This window comes from Peromyscus leucopus, chromosome 3 (assembly GCF_004664715.2).
Source record: "Peromyscus leucopus breed LL Stock chromosome 3, UCI_PerLeu_2.1, whole genome shotgun sequence".
NCBI classification, from domain to species: Eukaryota; Metazoa; Chordata; class Mammalia; order Rodentia; family Cricetidae; genus Peromyscus; species Peromyscus leucopus.
In genome coordinates, this window is record NC_051065.1 from 31,427,912 (window position 1) to 31,447,397 (window position 19,486).

General features: G+C 36.9%; 1 protein-coding gene across 1 annotated transcript in view; it reads left to right on the forward strand.

Moving 5' to 3' along the window:
- Sema3a (semaphorin 3A) overlaps positions 1-19,486 on the forward strand; it is a 289,957-nt gene that overhangs the window by 61,708 nt on the left and 208,763 nt on the right. The window lies entirely within an intron of this gene.

Here is a 19,486-nt window from a genome sequence, read left to right on the forward strand (position 1 = left end):
TTAAACTTGGCATCCGTGACTGTTTAAGTGCTTCTCAGAAACTAGCCCATTAATCCTGGTGCAACTGCTCGTAAAGCAGACAGCACATCATCTCATCTGTGCCATTTCCTTCTATCTATTATCTGTTAATTCTGTAAGTTTAGGATTCTTCTACACTGTTACATCCACATCCTTCCGGAAGCTTCTGCAACTGGCCACGCTGAAGGGAGAATTGTTATGCCTGTGGCGATCCTGTGCTGCACTCCATGTTGTACCATGCAGCATCCTGAATGGTGCTGGGATTATTAGACAGTGAGGCCTATGGTTGTATCCATTGAATGAGCTGGTGAATAGTCCTTCTATTTGCTAAGCAGAACTTCCTTACTTGTTAAGGGAATTCTCTCCCCTCTTCTGTGCTCACCATCTATCTCTGTTATGAAAGAGATAATCCACTAATACTAATAATAAAACAAATAAATAAAAAACTTTCGGGAACTCTTTTATTACTTTCTAATGGGTCATTCCAAGGAACAACCTTGTTAACCCCAAAAGATAACCGTTGATTGAGAACATTCAAACTCCTTTCAGAACTCTAGGACTATTCTCTGTTCCAGAAGAAAAGCTCATGAAGCAGCATTCGTGTGAGGTGATCAAATGCTCAATGACCAAATGACATATTGTGTGACTTATTCTGGTATGTGATTACCACTGAGAGGCCCTCATCATGACCCATCTCTCTTCAAAGTATATATAAAGCTTTATATATTTGTATTAATTTACATAACAATAGAAGTTACTGGTCATAAACCAATGACAATCAGAAAAAAATATTAATTCAGACTTGTTTATGAAGCATAATATATGTTATTTTAAAGTATCTCCTATAAGTCTATAAGAAACTTGGTCTCATTCTGTATTTCATGATGCATTTCTTCCTCAACTTATTGCTTTTACAGATTTACAGTTCAGTTACATTTACTTGAGCAGAATATAAACGAGGTTCAACTTGTGTTCATAATAGGTTTGGACTGCCACCTTATTACATGCGGTGTTGATGGTTCACAATCCCAAACATTCGTAGGTTCAAGGGGAAATGAATGACTCAATTAACTTCTTTGTGGGTAGCTGCCAGCTGTGAGGAAATGATGTGTGTCCTAAAGGAGACATTGTTCAACTTGAGAGTGACAGATGAGTAAGCATAAGGGTACACCCACCTCCCAGTGGCTGATGTGACAACAGATATTATTTATTTCATTAGTGGTACTTGAAAATATGCTCAAGGTCCTACATATACCTTAAATACTCATGCTGAGTGAAAGGGGCCTTGCATGGGTGGATTTCGTCTTGCTTAATGGATTGTATATAGTTCATAATATATATTTCCATGGGAATGTTTTAGCTCTAGGTCAATGCTCATTCATCATGATGTTTTTTGTTTTTTTAAAACCTAAATAAAGCAAAAGATTATGAGATCTTGTGACCTTTGCTATATTTACCAGACAATTTCTTATAAATAACTAAATTTAGAGAATTAGAATGATTGTGAAAGATCATCTAAAGTTCCTTTCTATTAAATCATAAGATTAACAAAATGGTGATTCACGGGACCTAATCCATGGATCATTTTTATGGTCCATTTTATTCTTTGTTAGTCACATTTAAATAAATGTTAATAGACCGTGAAGATTTAAAAGTAAATGTTAAAAAGAGTGATCAAGTTAAAGATGGAGAAAATATATGAGAAAATGTTTATCTGCCTTAATATTTGAACAATGTTATCTTTGGTAGAGTATCCTTTCATTTTATTTTAATATGCTTATGGACACTTTCAAATTATTCTTGTCCATGTAGTTTTCATTTTACATGCATTAGTCTTGACTTTTGGTAAGATTTCATTCTTAATATTACCTTTGTGTGTATTTGGGTATTCATTTGAATAGCTGTATGTAATACCAATCACACTGTATTTTGCTGGTGAGCACTGCAACTGGGTGCAGCTGAGATAAGATTTCTATCTTATTTTATGATGTCATGTTATCCTTCCTAAGATTCACAATACCTGGAATATCTAGCTATCATCTTGATTTTATCACCTTTTTTCTATATTGGATTCACATGTTGAAGACTGATTTAAAAAAAAAAAATCTTATTGTCCTGTGAAACCTGTGCTGTGTGGTTTTGAAAAACTCTTTGTAACTGTCTCACTTACACATCGAAACATACTACATCTTTTGATTCTTTTTTAAAAAATGTGTAATAGAAAGTTTAGTGTTTTGTGCTGATCCCATTAAATGAGCTTATTTTATTCTGAAATGTTATAGAATTGTCACCAGAAGCAGATTTTAGTAAAATTTGAGTTTGACGAATGAATAAACCTATTTAATCACAAAGGCAAGTTTATACCAATGAACATATATGCGATATGGGCATGTATGTGACTTGTGGACATATATTTATACCCCTCTACATCCAGTCATAACCAGGCATCTTTCACTGCTACTTGTTTTATCCCTAGAATGCTGTTATGACAAAATATATGAAACCAAATATTTAACACAGGAAAAGGGTTTGTTTAGCTCACGATTCTGGAGGTCTGACAGTATTGCATTGGCAATTGTTTGATCTCTTCTTGCTATATCACAACGGGCCCAGGGCATCTTGCTAACAGTTTGTGTAACAGTATAGGCAAATGGGAAAGGGGTGATGGGGAAATGCCTGCATCCCTTACAACAACCCATTCGCAAAGGCACTCATTCACTCAGAAAAGAATGTTAATCTCTCCAGTAGCAGGCTAGCCTAACCTATCACTCTCCACTCTGTGCCATCCCTCATGGTTCCAGCCTCTCTCAGTGCTATAACACCCAGGATCAAGCTTTGAACACATGAGCTTTTGAGAAACAAGCTCCAACCTGACCCAAGCCAGAGCACTATTCTGATGTCATTACCCCTACTTTGTCTGTCTTTTGCAAGCATTAGCTATGAAATGTGGAAGTTAGCATATTTTCTAAAATTAGCATTTATTCTATGCAGGCTTTCCCTGTCAGCACTGACCAACCTTTCAGTGAAGAGGCATGCTTCCACCCAGCCTCCACCTGCTTCCTCGCTTGCTGTGAGGATGGAGTCTGCTATATGTTTGTCTTAGAATATGTCAAGAAATAATTCTGGAGTGATAAGTCTACATCCAGAAGCATTTATTGATTTAAATGAAAATGGTCTGAGGACCCCAATAAGAACATAAGTGATTATACATCCATGCCCCATCCCCTTGCAGCCTAACAAAGTTTGCATTAATTTCTCTTTATTTGCAATTTAAAAAGCCTCCCTATTCACACCAATACAAGCGTTTGAGAAGGACTGACACATCCCAGGTGTTGTACGTTGCAGGAATTTATGCAATATTCATATTAATAGGGCTGAACATCTTCCTTAACGATGAAGAACCGTTTCTATCTACATTGGAACAAAATACAACACATTAAAATGTAACTATTGCTTGTATGTGTGGAATTCAGTCCAGCACATGCTTCCTCATATGGTTGTTTAGACCACGTTTGAATTCCCTACAGATTGCTTTGTAATCACACTTCTCATTATGCCAAATTCCTAAGATAATATATGACTGGAAATATTATTTATTTGTTTTTAATGTATTTGTTTTTTATTTCATCTCATCTGCTCATCATTTTATAACTGATGGGTTAGGCTCTGTCCTCCATATTTTATTTTGGTACATACAAGAAAAGTCTTGATAGCCTGACATGATGTTTGGTGTAGTCTTTGGAGAGCATACCATTTTACCATCCCCATAAAAGAAAGAAGATATGAAAGGAAGATGTGATATTTATAGCGTAGACATGACAGGGCTACAGACATAAAATCTGAAAATATAGTTCAATGTAATTACTACTTGATTACATCACTGAGTAAGATGGGATGGGACATAAGATCAAAATCTCTGATAACCTAAAGCTCTTTGTCTCTTGACATAAATCTTGCTATTTTAAGAAGTTTCTCAGAGGTAAAAAAGTGAATTTTGACAGAATGACTAGGCTGTGTTACGAATACAGTAAAGAATCATGTCATCGTGGCGGGACCTGATGGTCCGCCGAGGTGGGGTTGCTGTGCTCCTCGGCATCTCCCCAGCAGACTCACACATACTTTTGTAGGAACAGTGGCTACACCTAGAGCTCTGACAGATCTGTAAATCCACGCCATTGAAATCCATATGTAGAAAAACATAACTCCTTTAAATGTGAATAATATCCCAATTATAGCACTTGTATCAATTGAGTCCATTTCCTGATTGCATCATAAGGCATACAGGTCTGAGCTAATCATAATCAAAGTTAGGTGAGCACAAGGGGTATATGAAAGGAGGATAAATATAAAATACAATAAGTTTTCACTACTGAAATAGAATTGCTTCCACTAAATCACGAAAAATTGGAAAGACAAAACACAGGATGATAAACTCAGGCTAAATGTCACATTTATATGTCCATGGATTATTGAAATCATCATACATATCAACACTGCATTATTTTTCTTGAAGAAAAACTTCTGTACATATCTTATTTATTGAAGTCCAACTGAAAAAAAATAAATCAAAAAGGAATATCATTTTTAGAGGTACAATACAATTAACAGCTTTATAGTTTTCAATATTTTCTGATGTTTCTGAAATCTGTAGAAAAAAAATATATATATACATATTTCAAGTGAAATATTTTGAGTATCTTTAATGTTAAGCTACATACATACTCCATCTGGAGCAGAAATAGTTTGAAGTTTTTTCTGTAAAAAAATAATAGTGACTGTTTATTAGGAGTTCTACAAATTGAAGGCTTTATTTTTGCATTGTAAAATAGATGTTATCTTACTCATAACTTTGTTCTTACTGAAGAAGGTTAAGGAGTAGGTGTTATCTACTAAAGGGAGCTACTTTATACTTGACCTTAGCAAAAATGCTAAGAAATGTAAAAGGATCCTTTAAAAAAAAAAAAAAGATTAAAGCCTGAGTTTTCTTCTATAATCCTGCCTTCTTTCCTTCCCTGTGTTTCTGTTTGTGTGAATCCTTCTCTGCCTTGTCTTTTAAAGGTTAGCCTATTGATGCACCATGGCACATGGTACATTTAGCAAGCCATAGTATAGCGTAATACTTAGAATGGTAAATAGAATTGTTACAAGGGGCCAAATGTACTCATTATCACAAAATAAACCTATAATCTAAGAGTAGCAGCATTGTTCATTTTTAACCATAGAAGAGACAGAACCTCTCAGTGTCTCATCAACATATATTTGAGGGCTCAGTTTTTACTGCTAATTTCTCTTAATCTGGAAATATTTTGATATTTTTAATTCATTGGAGAGGAAGAAATTATACTGTAAATTGAATTAATTAGTTTTCTCTCAAAATATTTATGAATGAACTCTAAATTCCCATCTGAATCTATCAAAGAGAGGCTGTCCTTTCTATATTGAGCACTGGTTCAGAAGGACATGGAACACACATGGAATGCACATTACAGCTGTGTCAATCTTTCTGCAATTATTTTGAATAGTTGGCTATCTGCCCTATCTGACAGTTTGGGAACATGATGAATAATTTAGTATTCGTGCTACTGCTGTTTTGACCCAATTAACATGAAGTACATATCCACTGTTACTCCAACTGATTGCAATATGAGTTTGTTCTTTGTAATATATATATTTCTAAAATGGCTTGCATAGCAAAGCTAAATAAAAGACAATGAACACCATTTCATGGAATGACTCTGAAGCCTCTGAGAACTCGCCTTTTTATTAAACTCCTGACACTAGTTTGGATCTGGTGTCTAATTTTAGAATTTACTGGGAGTGTCTGCCCATGGGATATCCTCTTCTTTCAAGCATACACAAACTATTGATGGGCATCTGTGAAAAGCCAGAGCCTTCTGTGTCATTATGTACATCAGCACGCATTTGTCAGCCTGCCTAACATGACGCAGAAGCATGGTTGCTACACAATTTCTGTCTTTATTCTCAGTGGAACACCTTTTAGTTAGTTTTCTGGTGTTCTGTTTTAATCTAAACCAATGATTGCCAGTATAACTTCAATCTGAGAAAAGGTCAGGCTTTGAAAAGCACTTTAAAAATAGACTTATTTTATACTTCAGTACTATGTGTAGAACTACTGTGCTCATTGCTGTCATAGCCACAAAACGACTGAAGGGTAGATTGATTTCTTACCATCAGATGAGTTACTTTGAAAAAATGTGCAAGAATTAATATCTAATGCTTACTTGGATATATGTGTGTGTGTGTGTGTGTGTGTGTGTGTGTGTGTGGGTGTGTGTAACACACCCACACACATACCTATAAATGACCCTATAGTATTCTCTCTTCCATTACTTTTTCAGCTATACATCTGGATGTGTTACAAATTCATTCAATCATTAAATATGCCCTGGTAACTCCTATGTAGCAGGTATAATCTCATTTACTGGGTTGATGTATAAAAAACAAGATACAGAGGACATTTGTCTGATGTATGAAAATAGTTTCCACATTATAATGTCAGGTGACACTGAGGCAATTTTAAAATGATTAGATAACAAAAATGAATCCTCATTTACAATGTAAACTTTAAGTAGAGACAAAAACGTCAAGTCAATGTACTTATATTTAAATAATATAAGCTTCAATGTAGGGTATAAAATTATTTTAATTGTCTATGTCTCAATTTTATCATGGCAAAAGTAAGGATGTAGAACTCTTGAATTATTGAGTACTGTGTTGAAGACCTTAAATTTTCTTTAGGTAAGGGTGCCAAGTCCATCACTTGACTTATCATGGGTTTTGACTGTTTCCTGCTAAACCATAGTGTAAACTTCAAAACTACAAAACCCATGAAGTGTATGTCTTCATGTTAGTCACACTCTCTTCTTATAAGCAGCTAATTTAAAAAATAAGGGCAAAAGTTAGGGCATGCTTGGATAGGGAGGGCGCCATGTTGATAGACTAGAACCATGTCCCCTGCAGTACTGAAAATTCAAAGGTGAGTCGCTGCTACACCCTCAAGAACTAATTCTTGGATCTTTCTCTTGGTATTTCTCTGGATGAACTACCTGTTTATGTTTTGTGTATGTGTGGTTACTATGCTAAACATTTAGGAAGTCTTTTTCTTCTGAAATATGTTCAGTCTTTTAGAGGCGATTGACCCATCAGTACAGGAAAATCTGATGATCTCATTTTGAGTTCATAAGAGTCACTTTTATTTACCAATATTTTGTGTTTTTGTTGTTTCTCTTTTTTCTTACCACTTCATGTCAAGAGTAAAATGTCATTAAGAACTTCATAATTAAATTAAGAACCAGAAAGCAAAGTATCTGAAATAGAGAGTGAAGCTCCATTATCTCTATTGTCTTCATCTTTTACACAAGTAACATCCCAATTCTTTCACCTACCCATTCATACATTTCAGATTTCAAGAAGGAACATTAATGCATACTTCTTATGTTTAAATTACTTTGAGATTCAGTATAGTCCTTAAGGGCAAAGTATCAGGAGTCCAGATAATGGCCTTGACTTTGGGGCAAGGATTCAAAAGGACGTGATTTGATATCAGTCCTAGAAGTCCTAGAAGATTGAAAGGAGATTTCCAAGAAGAATATCTTGGGATTTCCTGCATAGAGCAGGTTTTGTTAGTTCTCATATTAAATTCTTATGAGTATTTTTATGTCTGCACTCAAACTGTAAACTCTCCATTACTTTGAATACAATGTGCAAACCTTTGTTCACATCAGCCACTCTTGGCACTGCCCTTCAGAAATTCTGTTTAAGGAATGGGAGGTATTGGGGTGCCACACACAAAAAAAAATGTGTGAGTAAGAGTGAATGTCAGAGAAGCTACTTGAACTAGATTATAAACTTAAGTGCTTCTGAATGCAGCTAAATGTTCTGGAAAAAAATCACCACTGATACTTGTATTAATTGCTACTAGGGTTAGAATTATATAATTAAAATTAGAAAAAAACCACAGTGAGTGAAGAGACAATATTTCAAGGTGAGGATTTTATGGCATCCTTTATTTAAAATTATGTTTATGGAAAAAGAAGAATATTACTGATAAGAAAATCCAAATATAGAGGCATTGATGTTTAATATAATTCCATAGAGATAAACATTTCTTTCTCAAATAGTACATTCTGAGACATGCAGGAGACAAAAAGCTTTACAAGCAATAAGGAGGACTCTGGTCAAATGTTCCATTGCTCTCGTTTATTATTGCTGTTGATTTCACTTTGTATTTGTAATGGAATTGATGACTGCTCAGGTGAGCACCTGCGCACCTGGACACACACATCCAAGGAAAAGGTTATAAAATGAGGAATCCCACAAAAGAAAGGAAACTAGGATGCACAGCTGCCAGCCAGAGAGTAGAAGGGAGTTTCCACACACAAGTATTAGATTTCATTTTCAGTTTCCCCACAGCCAAGGTTAAAAAGGAAATCCATTTCCATTAACTGATAAAGTGGAGTATATCAGCTCTTCATTAGGGAAAATCTTTCCTGGCACTAAATTCTGGAAGAGGATTTATCATGTATACCATTATTTGAGATGTTCACTCCCATAATGAATAGTGGCTTTGCAGACATTGTAAGGCTATTCCTCACCAGAACATTTGTTATATCAACCTGCAGGAAAAGCTAAGGGCATAATATTACATTGTGATCAGAGAATCAATTTGTGTTTGGAGCCTTGGAGACACTTGGGAGGGTAGAATGGAGAAACAAATTCAATCATGTGGAAACAGAAGAATTAATCGGTTCCAAGCTGCCACAGTAGATGCAAACCCTTGTGTGTTGTGAGGGCACTGAGGGCACATGTTTCAAATTTCATCATGAAATTTCTATGATGAAAAATAATTTTGAAGTCCCACCTGCCTTTTAGACTTCAGAAGGGAGAAAACCGTGTGGGCAACATCAAAGACTGTCAAAGTAATTGCATGCTGTTTGCTGCACACCTCCAACCTGCTGCACTGTGGAGACAGTTGCCAACATGGAGTTCCTTCTTCATACATTGGTGCTGTTCATCCTCCTGCTTCAAACCCCACATGGACCGTCTGTTTCAGAATCTGCTCTCCCCTCCCCTACCGACCTCAAATGATTCTCCCTGGATGGTCCCGACATTCACTCCTCCACTCCTTCTCTGCTTGATCTCATTTTCCTGTTTGGGCTTTTCTCCTCTGCCTGTGTTTTACTGTATTCCAGAGTTCCGTTCTTAGCCTACTTTCTCTCTCTCTATCTTAGCCTTAACTCCCACATATATTCCTATTTTTGCCTCTGGCATTTGAGCTTTAAACTAATTTGCTCGGCTGCCTATGTGTACCTAAAATATTCCCTGGTGTTCTATCCTAAACAAACAAGTTCAAAATTGTCCTCCCTCTGCTGTCCCAGCCATATCTATTCATGTCCTGGTGGTAATGGCTCTGCCTATTTTGCCGTATCATGGGTAAACACAGCAGAGAAAAAACAAACAAACAAAAAAAAAACTCACTTTTCCGTATATCCTATTCTTCTTTATCCCCATTTCCCCAAGACCAGTAAGTTTTGGCCTCTTATGCTTCCCTGATTTGTCTTGTTTCTTCTTTTAGGATGTCGCTGCCATGATTTGGGGCCTGGTTTCCTCTTTGTATAGATCACTAAAATAAGCCTACTTGACCTGCCTCGCTTCCAGTTGTCCCCAATGAATACACTGTCCTCTGAAATTGGGCTTGTTCCACCACCAAGTGGATCTTTTATGATGGTCCCCTCCTTCCCACGTCCTCTGTGGCATTTCGTCACCCACATCAGGATTACAAGCGTGACTGCAGAGATGCCTTTTGATTTGGACCCTGCTGATTTCTTCTTTCTCTCTCTGCAATTTACATCCTTTTACTGGCGAAATTGCTCCCATTTCCTGCACTCACACATGCTCTCTTATTCTGTGGCTTTGTGCATTGGCTGAAGTCCTGGTGTGACCGCCTGGTCTTTCTTCACCTGTTCTTCCTCATCATTGAGGAAGAACTCAAGCAACCATTCTGTCTCCCACAGGAAGCCCCTTGTAAAACCTCAATTGAGCTAAGCGGCTGCTGTTTGTGTTACCCGAACAAGGGGTGTGTGTGTTCTATTTGTATTTTTTAATGTACTCCTTATTTCATTAGTTTAGGCTCTCCTGAAGAGTGGGAATACCATCTCATTAAATTATTTCCTCCCACATTAACTAGTTCACCATGTAGAAATGCTATGCAGTTTGAATGCAATAAGCATTTAGTGAAGTAAGTTACTCCAGCAATGTTATATTCTACCAGAGTGGATCTTAATAAAGTCAGATGGGGATTATGCAAACTGAATGTGCTCATAATCTATTAACTGTCACAGAAGAAACATTTAACATGTTTCCTAAAATATGAATAGTAAATATTCTCCAAATACCTCTGATCTTTTTGTGCCATGTTAGTTAAAGTTAGCATCAATATCATATAATTGCTATTTATCCTGTTATTATTTCAAGTTTAGAAGATGTATCATAAGTGTTTTTATTTAATAAGTTAATATTTTGACATCAAAGGTAACAAACATTACTGAGTATTTGGCAGAATCTTATAAAACAGCCAATATATCTTATTCCAAAACTGAAATTATAACTTTACATGAAGGAGTTTGATTCATTAGATTTTAGTCCTAATGAAAATAATTAAATATTCCTAAAAATAAGGTAAAATGTCATCCTATGAACAGTAAGTATGTATTAGAATATAGGATTGTAATATTAGAATGAAATAGGATTGGATTTATTTGCTCCAATTCATGAGATCACTGTGCAACACTATAACTAATCAATGCCAAGGCTGGAGGTAGGATTGAGATTGGGCTTCCCCCAACACACTGTCCGGCAGTTCATGTATGCTCAACAATGTAATCTGTCATTTATATTAAACATGAGCCTGAACACAAACAAATGCATGCCAGCATACATCCACATCATGGAATAATTAAATAAGTTCTGCTGGTAGTCCTACTTGGCAACAGAGAGAGTAGACAGCTCATTTTCCAAGCAAGTAAAATCACTAAGAAGATACCATAGTGTGGTCTTTCCTGCATTCCGATTTTAATTCAAATCCCATCAAGGAATTTGTACCAAAATGAAAATGGGAGAAATAATCACATCTTTAGTGTTTATGAAATTAAACACCAGAAGGAAGACAATATTAAAATGCAAAGACAATATTAAGATGCAAATACTATTCATTATTTACAAAGAAGCAATTCTCTTGGTAGTTAAACTTGGATCAAGATATAAATAGGCTACCAGGCCCCTAGCTACAAAAATCACATAGTTCTTAGATGTTCAATGGTATTTTCCTATGTATTATTAAAATACATGGTAGTTATTTATGTATCTAGAAGTTTTCCTGTGTCCTGTCTAGCCCACAGAAGGTTGTAAAATAATCACTCAGAGGCTTAATATTAATTACAAACTGTTTGGTCGATGGTTCAGGCTTCTTGCTAGCTAACTCTTTCATGTTAAATTAACCCATTTCTACTAATCTATATTTTTCTATATTGCCATGGCATTACTGATCTTCTGACATCTTGCTCCTTGGGTGGCTCAATAGTATCTGCCTTTCTTCCTGTCTCTCTCTTGGATCTCCCACCTGGCTGTCTCCTGTCTTGCCATAGGTCAAAGCAGCTTCTTTATTAACCAGTGATAGTAACATATATTCACAGGGCATCCCACAGCACACTTATTTTGTACTAAAACTTAGGTGACAGTGCTTACCTTTACAGGGATTTATGATTAAGTTATCAGAAATCTACCTGTAGTTTTCTCTCTCCCTAGAACTTTATTTCTGAAAATAGCCATTATCACTTTTTTTCAAAGTCTGAAATCAGAATATTTCTTCTGACAAGGAGATGGGTCACGGCCCAGTGCTCCATTGGTCCTTCAGATGCCAAACACCATTCAGGTGTTTGTATCATTCCAGACAGGAGAGAGATGTTGTATGGCACACAACTAGACAAGGTCTCAACAACATTTTTCAAAGACAGAAGACAGTATGTTTAAAAGTTCATGCTAAAATTGCATTGAAGAGGTCTTTCTGTATGCTTCTAACTGGCAAGGTTGTCCTGCCTCTCCCTTGAAATGAAAATCCATAATGTTGGGTAGAGTGCTCACTTATCTCAGAATTCCTACAGTTTTAACATACCACCTACTACAAAAGCTAAACAACTGCTTTTGAATTGCATTTGATGTTCACAAATGTATTCATATAATATATGCATGAATGACTCTAAAAGCATACACATATACATGGAAATTATGGAGGTTTGAGTGACAAATATCTCCCCCAAAGGCTCAGATATTTGAAGATTTGGTTCTCAGTTGGTGTCTGTTAGATGTTTAGAAGGAGCATCCTCACTGAATGGAGGAAGGGGAACATCCTCACTGGAGGAAGGGGAACATCCTTGCTGGAGGAAATATGTCATGGGATCCTGACTGTGTCACTTTAAGGCCCTCTGTCACTTTCAGTTTGCTCTCTCTTCTTCACATGTGAGCTTGAAGATGTGATCTCTCAGCTCCCTGCTCTAGCCGCCATGTCTGTTCAGTGCCATGCTTGCCTAGCATGATGAACTTCTATCCCTCTGGAACCATCAACCCAAATGAACTCTCCCTTCTGTCAGCTTCCTTGGCCGTTATATCTTATCTCAGCAACAGAGAAGCACACAAGCACAGAACCTACATGCCAGTATAAATATCCATTCATGTGTGTACAGGTGTGTGTGTGTGTGTGTGTGTGTGTGTGTGTGTGTGTGTGTTTACTTATGTACTTATGTATGCATGCATATACTAAACTTGGGAAGAAAAAACTGACATAACCTCATTCTCTTCACTGTGTCATCATCTTAAGGTCCTCAACTAGTATACATGCTCAGTCTCACCTAGCAATAGTTCTTAACTTCACAGTAGTTGTAAGGAAATCTATCTCTTATATCAACATCCCACTGACCTCTTAGGAAAAGGGAGACACATTGTTTTTCTGTACCTACTTAAACAGGAAGAGGAGTTACCTCTTAAATTTTTCAACACCTGAGTTTTAGCTTGTTGTTCTAAAAACTGTGCTAAGTGAAACTCACTTATGTCAGACCTATACCCAATGAAATTCTATTATTTAAGGACATTTCAACACCTACTACACACTTTTCTGTGCATCCCAAATTAAAACCCTGGAAATTTTTAATTTAAACATTTTAATAAACACATTTTTAACCATTCTCTAAAAGTAAATAATGACCAGTTTTCTGAATTCTATACTTTGTATTCCAGATCAGTCTTAATAAATTTTGGAGCTTATTGAATACTTTGAACAAAGTTTTGACAGAAAAGAATTTAGAAGTGCTCAAATTCTTGTTATTCCTGTTTTGGCTCTTCATCTGAATATAGCAAATCTGACAGTCAACTTTGCCTTTTCCTGCCAATGCTACATCATACATAGAAAAAAGAGTTGGAAAAACATTCACTTAAATTTGTTGAGGTCTATTGTGTGGAAGCATTTGTACAAGGGAGTCACAGGAAGCAGTTCATATGAGCCTTACCACTGAAGAAGACCTGTAATTATAACTGTGACATTAGACAAAACAACTCCTGAAGTCAGACTTACTGGCACAGTACCTCCACGCATGCCCCAAACAAAATACGTTAGTACAGATGTTTAGCTTACGGTATAGACTCAGGAGTATAGATCCAGGACTGAGCACCTACAGTCAAGGCACATAGTTCTGTGACTATAAAAAAAAATGCATAAAAAGAAAAGGAGAGTGAAATTGTTGCAAGTTAACAGTGGGGCATGGCATATTTACTATATTTTACATTGGTAAATATATCTTATGACTTCATTTGATTTTACCCAGACACTCATTTTTAAATGTGGACTAGAAAGATCTGTAGAATGTATTTTAAACTCATTTAATGAAAACAGAAAATACTAGACAGCAATCATAGAAAAACCGTTAGTGTAAATAAAAGGCCATCTTAGCTCCTATAGTATATACTAAGCTTTTTAAGACTCACCAAAGTAAAGGTTGGCTTATTTTACTTTCTTTTCTAATACTTTGACAGTGTACATTTATCATGGTGATATTAACATTCAAATAAATCAGGATGGGAAGAGTGCCATAGTGTCAATCATGCAATTTTTGTGAAAGCTTTCTGAAATTGCATGGGGCAGAGGAAACATGATCTTGCTTCTGGGGTGGCAAACAGCCCGCCACCATTAGATAGCTCAAGCGCCATGTCCTGCATCCTGTTAAATGTAACTCAATCAGCTCTACTTTAGCAGAAGGGTTTTATTTTCATCCTGGCATGCCAGTCCTAAAGTATACTAAAGCTTTTGCTTGTTTAAAGCTTCAACATGATTATTCCTATAAAATAATTAGTGACATTTGAGCCTCTTTCTGATAGACTCAGTTTAGATGGAGGTGAAGCAGCTTTTCACATTCACTGAATTCACATTCAATACATGGTGTTTGTAAAGATGCATAAAGGGGTCCACTAGTCATTTTAGAAAGCCTTGTTATGGACTGTTCTTAGGTATAAAAATTATAATTTTATTCAGAAGGCAACAAATATATGGCCATACTTTGTTCTATTTTTAGGAATTATAACAATTATTAACAAAAAGTTAAAAATCACCATGAATTACTATATAAGCCCAGAGATCTGTAACGCTCATCCTGTGATTTAAAGTGACACTTTGTGATAAACTGATAACATGATGTTAAGCATCATCCTGTATTCTGCCCATGTGTTTAAAGAGAATACTGAATGGAAAATGGAAGGACTCCTGTTGGAGCTATTACAACACAAATTCCACCAGGATGGAAAATTAACTTATTTACCAGCCAATCAGGGTTCCCTAGAGCTCTGAAAACAGCGTGAAACAAAACGTGTTGAACAGTTAAAACACTAAAGAGAGCTATTGACCTATGAGATGTAATGACATAAAATATAAATAGTAGCAGGAGATATCCCCTTAATAATTGTACAGGTGTTTCACCCGTTGACCCTAACCTCTCTGCTTCCTAAAGTTAAGTATGGTACTTATCTGGGAAAATAATTTCCCCTGAAACATAAATAACACTAGCTCATGAGGCTTGTAACATAGGTTATTAGACCCACTCACACACTGATGATGTAGTCAGTAGTAGTAATGGGTCTTCTAGCAGTTTAAGGCTTAACTTAACAAAAGAAATGCCCTTCTCTCCTATACTGTACAAGCTGTGAAAAGCGGCGGATCTCACATCCACATCTGGCCAAGTGAGTCACCAGCAATTTGTTGAGTGGTGATATGTCATTCTCCTTTAAACTGTAGCTGCCTGCAGTTGGAAGGCTGGTGAGCAAAGGCAACCTCATTCCTGCTTGTCTAGGTCATGGTTTCTGGGCTCACTGCTCCCCTAGCACATTTTAATTTACATCATCTTATCCTCTATGGTCAAGTACATTGTACATGATGTGCAAATTCTTTTGCATTTAAAACTCTAAAATGCAACAAGCAAAGGACATGTTTTCAGACCATAAAGCTAATAGCAGCCAAGATCTTTCCTCATTTCAATAAACTCTGTGGTTCCTACTGCAGTAATTCTCAAGAATTATTTGTAAAAGGCCAGTTCAGAAGCATGCTTTCTCTTCCCAATCTCTGTATCATACCCTACCCCATGTACACAGGCTATGAGTGCAGTCATATTGCACCTTGTCTGCAAGAGGAAACTATGTAGGGATTCATGGTTGTCCTTATATTTGGTGATGACAAACATTATCTAATTTGACATCCATGATGGAACAGAAAGATTAGTTTAAATTTATATTATTTTGTTAGAAATCGTGATCTTCTGATTAAAACCTAAGTGTTTCAAGACATATATTTGCACAATTTGCAGTATCCCCTTTTTAGAGAGTTGTATTAGCATCATTCTTAAATTTACTAGTTCCTTTGAGAAAGGATATCATGTAGCCCTTCCAGGATGGCCTGATACTTTCTATACAGTGAAAGATGATGTTGTTCTTCTGCAACCACTTCCTAAGCTCTGGGATAATAGGCCTGTGCTACCACACCCAGTACCACCGCGTATGTAGTGCTGGAATTTGAACTCCAGACTTCATGCATGGTAGGTTGACAGTTTATCAACTGAACTAAATCTTTAGGCACATTCTTAGTTTAAAATAATAATGAGAATAAACTAAAGAGCTCCTTCCCCTCTGTCTTTTACACTCTTTCCACCTCCAAATCTGTGGGGCCCCTGAGCTCTGAGGGAAGGGACTTGATGGAGATAAATCATTTAGAGCTATGTGTTCCAAATATCTCTGTGTAATGTCTGGCTGTGGGTCTCTGCATCTGTTTCCATCTGCTGTAGGAGGAAGCCTCTCTGATGATGACTGAATAAGGCACTGATCTTTGAGTATAGCAGAATATCATTAGGAGTCACTTTTATACTTTTCTTTCTTTTTTTTCAGACCAGTAGTATTTGTTTTACTCTAGACCTCTGGGCTGTCTAGTCTCTGGTTCTTGTTCATGCAAGCAGTGTTGGGTATGGGTTCCTTCTCATGAAGTGGGCCTTAAGTATACCAGGAGAACAGGGCCCTCTAAATCAAATGAGCAAGGCCGAAACTGAAGCAGCCCAGGACCTTTGAGGGTCTGCACCAGGTCCTTTGCATGTGTATTATAGCTTTCAGTTTAATAATTTGAAAGTACTCCAGAGTGTGTGAACAAGTGGGTTTCTGATTCCTGTGCCTTCTCTCAGGGCTCTTCTCCTTCTGATGGTTTGCCTTGTCCAACTTTGATGTATTTGTGTGTGTGTGGGGGGGGTATCTTATTATATTTTATTTTGTTAAAAAAATAAACAGAACAGCTGATTCATACATGTGAACACTATACTTTAAGAAAATTTTTATAAAACACTCATTTTGAGTTACATCTCTATTAGCATCATATTGTGATATTTTACAAATAATATAGTGTATAGTAGGTCTAAAGAGGTCTTTCACTTAAAAGACATAATTGTAGGAAAGTAATAATAGTAATGACACAATGAAGTTTTCTATGATCTAAAGAGGATACCAACCATATCTGACTGGACTATGAAACAATTACTTTACTAGAATTGAAAACAGCGGTTTTTCAACCTGTGGGTCATAAGCCCTCAAACAACCCTCTGTCTCTAGAAGTATTTACATTATGATTCATGACAGTACTAAAATTAAACTTATTAAGTAGCAGTGAGAATAATTTTATGGTTGGAGGTGACCACAACATGAGGAACTATATTAAAGGGTTGTAGTGTGTAGTTGGAAGTTTTCCTGTGTCCCAGCCAGCGGGTGGTCATCGGGACAAATCTCTCCCACTCACGTCCCCCAAGTAAACACACAGAGGCTTATATTAAAACTGCTCAGTCATTAGCTCAGGCTTCCTACTGACTAGCTCTTACATTTAAACTCAGACCATTTCTGTTAATCTATATGTTGCCATGTTTTCCGTGGCTTTACCTGTGTGCCATTATGTGCTGCTCCCTGGATGGCAGGCTGGCCTCTCATGACTCAACCTTCCTCTTCCCAGAATTCTCCTTGTCTGCTTATCCTGCCTATACTTGAAGTCATGACAAATGGTTTTTTTCAGGGCTTAATTTTATGGATACCCATGAAAAAAAAATGGGAAACTGAATTTTCTTCACAAATCCTTGTGAATAATAAAAACACTGTTAACTAATAAACAAGGTGCTTTCTAATCTCTCCCATAAGCTGGTAGCTGCAAGGCAGAGACTGAGACCTGGGTTATAACTCTGTCCTATAGCACAAAAGGAAAAAAAAAAAAAACAACTTGAGGAGAAGCCTGGGCCAGGTCAGAAGGTGTTTGACATTGGAGACACTATGCAATACAAAGGATAGGCTTGCATAACCTTTTCCTTTCCACCTATTTCAATTTGGTGAATTCTGTGGCCCTGCAGTGTTGGAATCACTGTCACCAAAACAGTTGCCCTTGCCCTTAAGACAAACTCTCCTTTCTGTGAAGTTTTGAATCTGTTTACGAGTTTCTGTTCCCTGTCCTTATCAATCTCAAAGGAATGAAAAACACTGAAGCTCCCCTCTCCCGAATGAAGACTGTAGCAGGCTCACATCTGAGGTATAACATTCTGTTCAGAGCTTGACAGAGAAACTGCCTCTCCTTTGCATGGGTCCAGTGTGGTCCCCCTTCGTGCAGCATCACCAGCCTCCACACTTTGTATGTTCCAGGAGATCTAGTTATTTATTTATGCAGTGGGCATGTGTGTGATGTGCTCTACTGGAAGGAAACAGCTAATAACTTCCTAACCTAAAACTCTCAGGGGCCAACCTGCTGTTGCATTTAGATTCTGCAGAGGCCACCTCTCTTCCAGCTCACTGCAGAGCCTCTGCTAATCACTATTAACAATGGGATTTTTGTCTCCCTTGAAAACTTTCTTGTTCCCTTTCAGTGGAGGTGGAGACAGTCACTAAAACCACCACCAACAGGTATTTGCAGTGTCTGGTTGCCTTTCTATGCTCATATTAAGAAACACTTTGTTAATTTAGCAGACAGTCTAGTAAAGAGGCAAGAGGGATGGCAAGCTCCAGGCACAGACTGAAGTGGTTGAAAGAAATACCATTTTTTCAGTAGTTTGGGAATGCTAATATATGATGGGGTAAGATGATAAAATAAAAGAGACTATGGAAATGAAAAAAATGTTCTAAAATAATTTCAAAAACAGAACAATCAAACATTTTTCTAGGACCATGTTTAGACACTTTGGGCAATTTCAACATAAACCATAATTTCAGCTTATTTTTCTTGCCACCTCTTCCGTCCCCACTCAAACATACTAACTAAGCTAACAAAACCCACCTGCTAGCTCCACTAAACAACCTCTCAAGGAGAGAGATGCTCACCAGTACACATTTCCCCTGTGACTTTTGACAGCTTTGATTATTGGGATTTTCTTATAATCTATAGTGGCAATTAATGTGATTCTTTGGTCAGTTTCTCATCTTTTCCTGCAATGATTTAATATTTATAACTGCAGTTCACTTGCAAAATTAGTGCTTTTTCAACATGTCACAAATTCAACACAGAGCAAAGACAAGCTTATTTTCCTGCATCTGTATTCCCAGGGCATTAGAGGGGAGGGAGGAGCTAATGCCTCTGTAGAGCAGAATTCCCTTTGCATTTTACCAATTCCTTCTCTCAACTCATGCTTCCGCATATTGCTTATGCTAAAAGCACTCATAAGGGTCAGATTATGCAAAGCGTAGCTTAATTTCTGAGACATTGCTTTTAACCTGCCCCCCTTGGTTCCCATCCTTGACTATAGTAATTCTTAAGTAATGAGCATTTTTGAGCAGAACATACAATACATCAAATATTTAGTTTGAGAAACATCCCAAATATTAGGCTATTTTCTGATTTTCTAAAACATTTTTT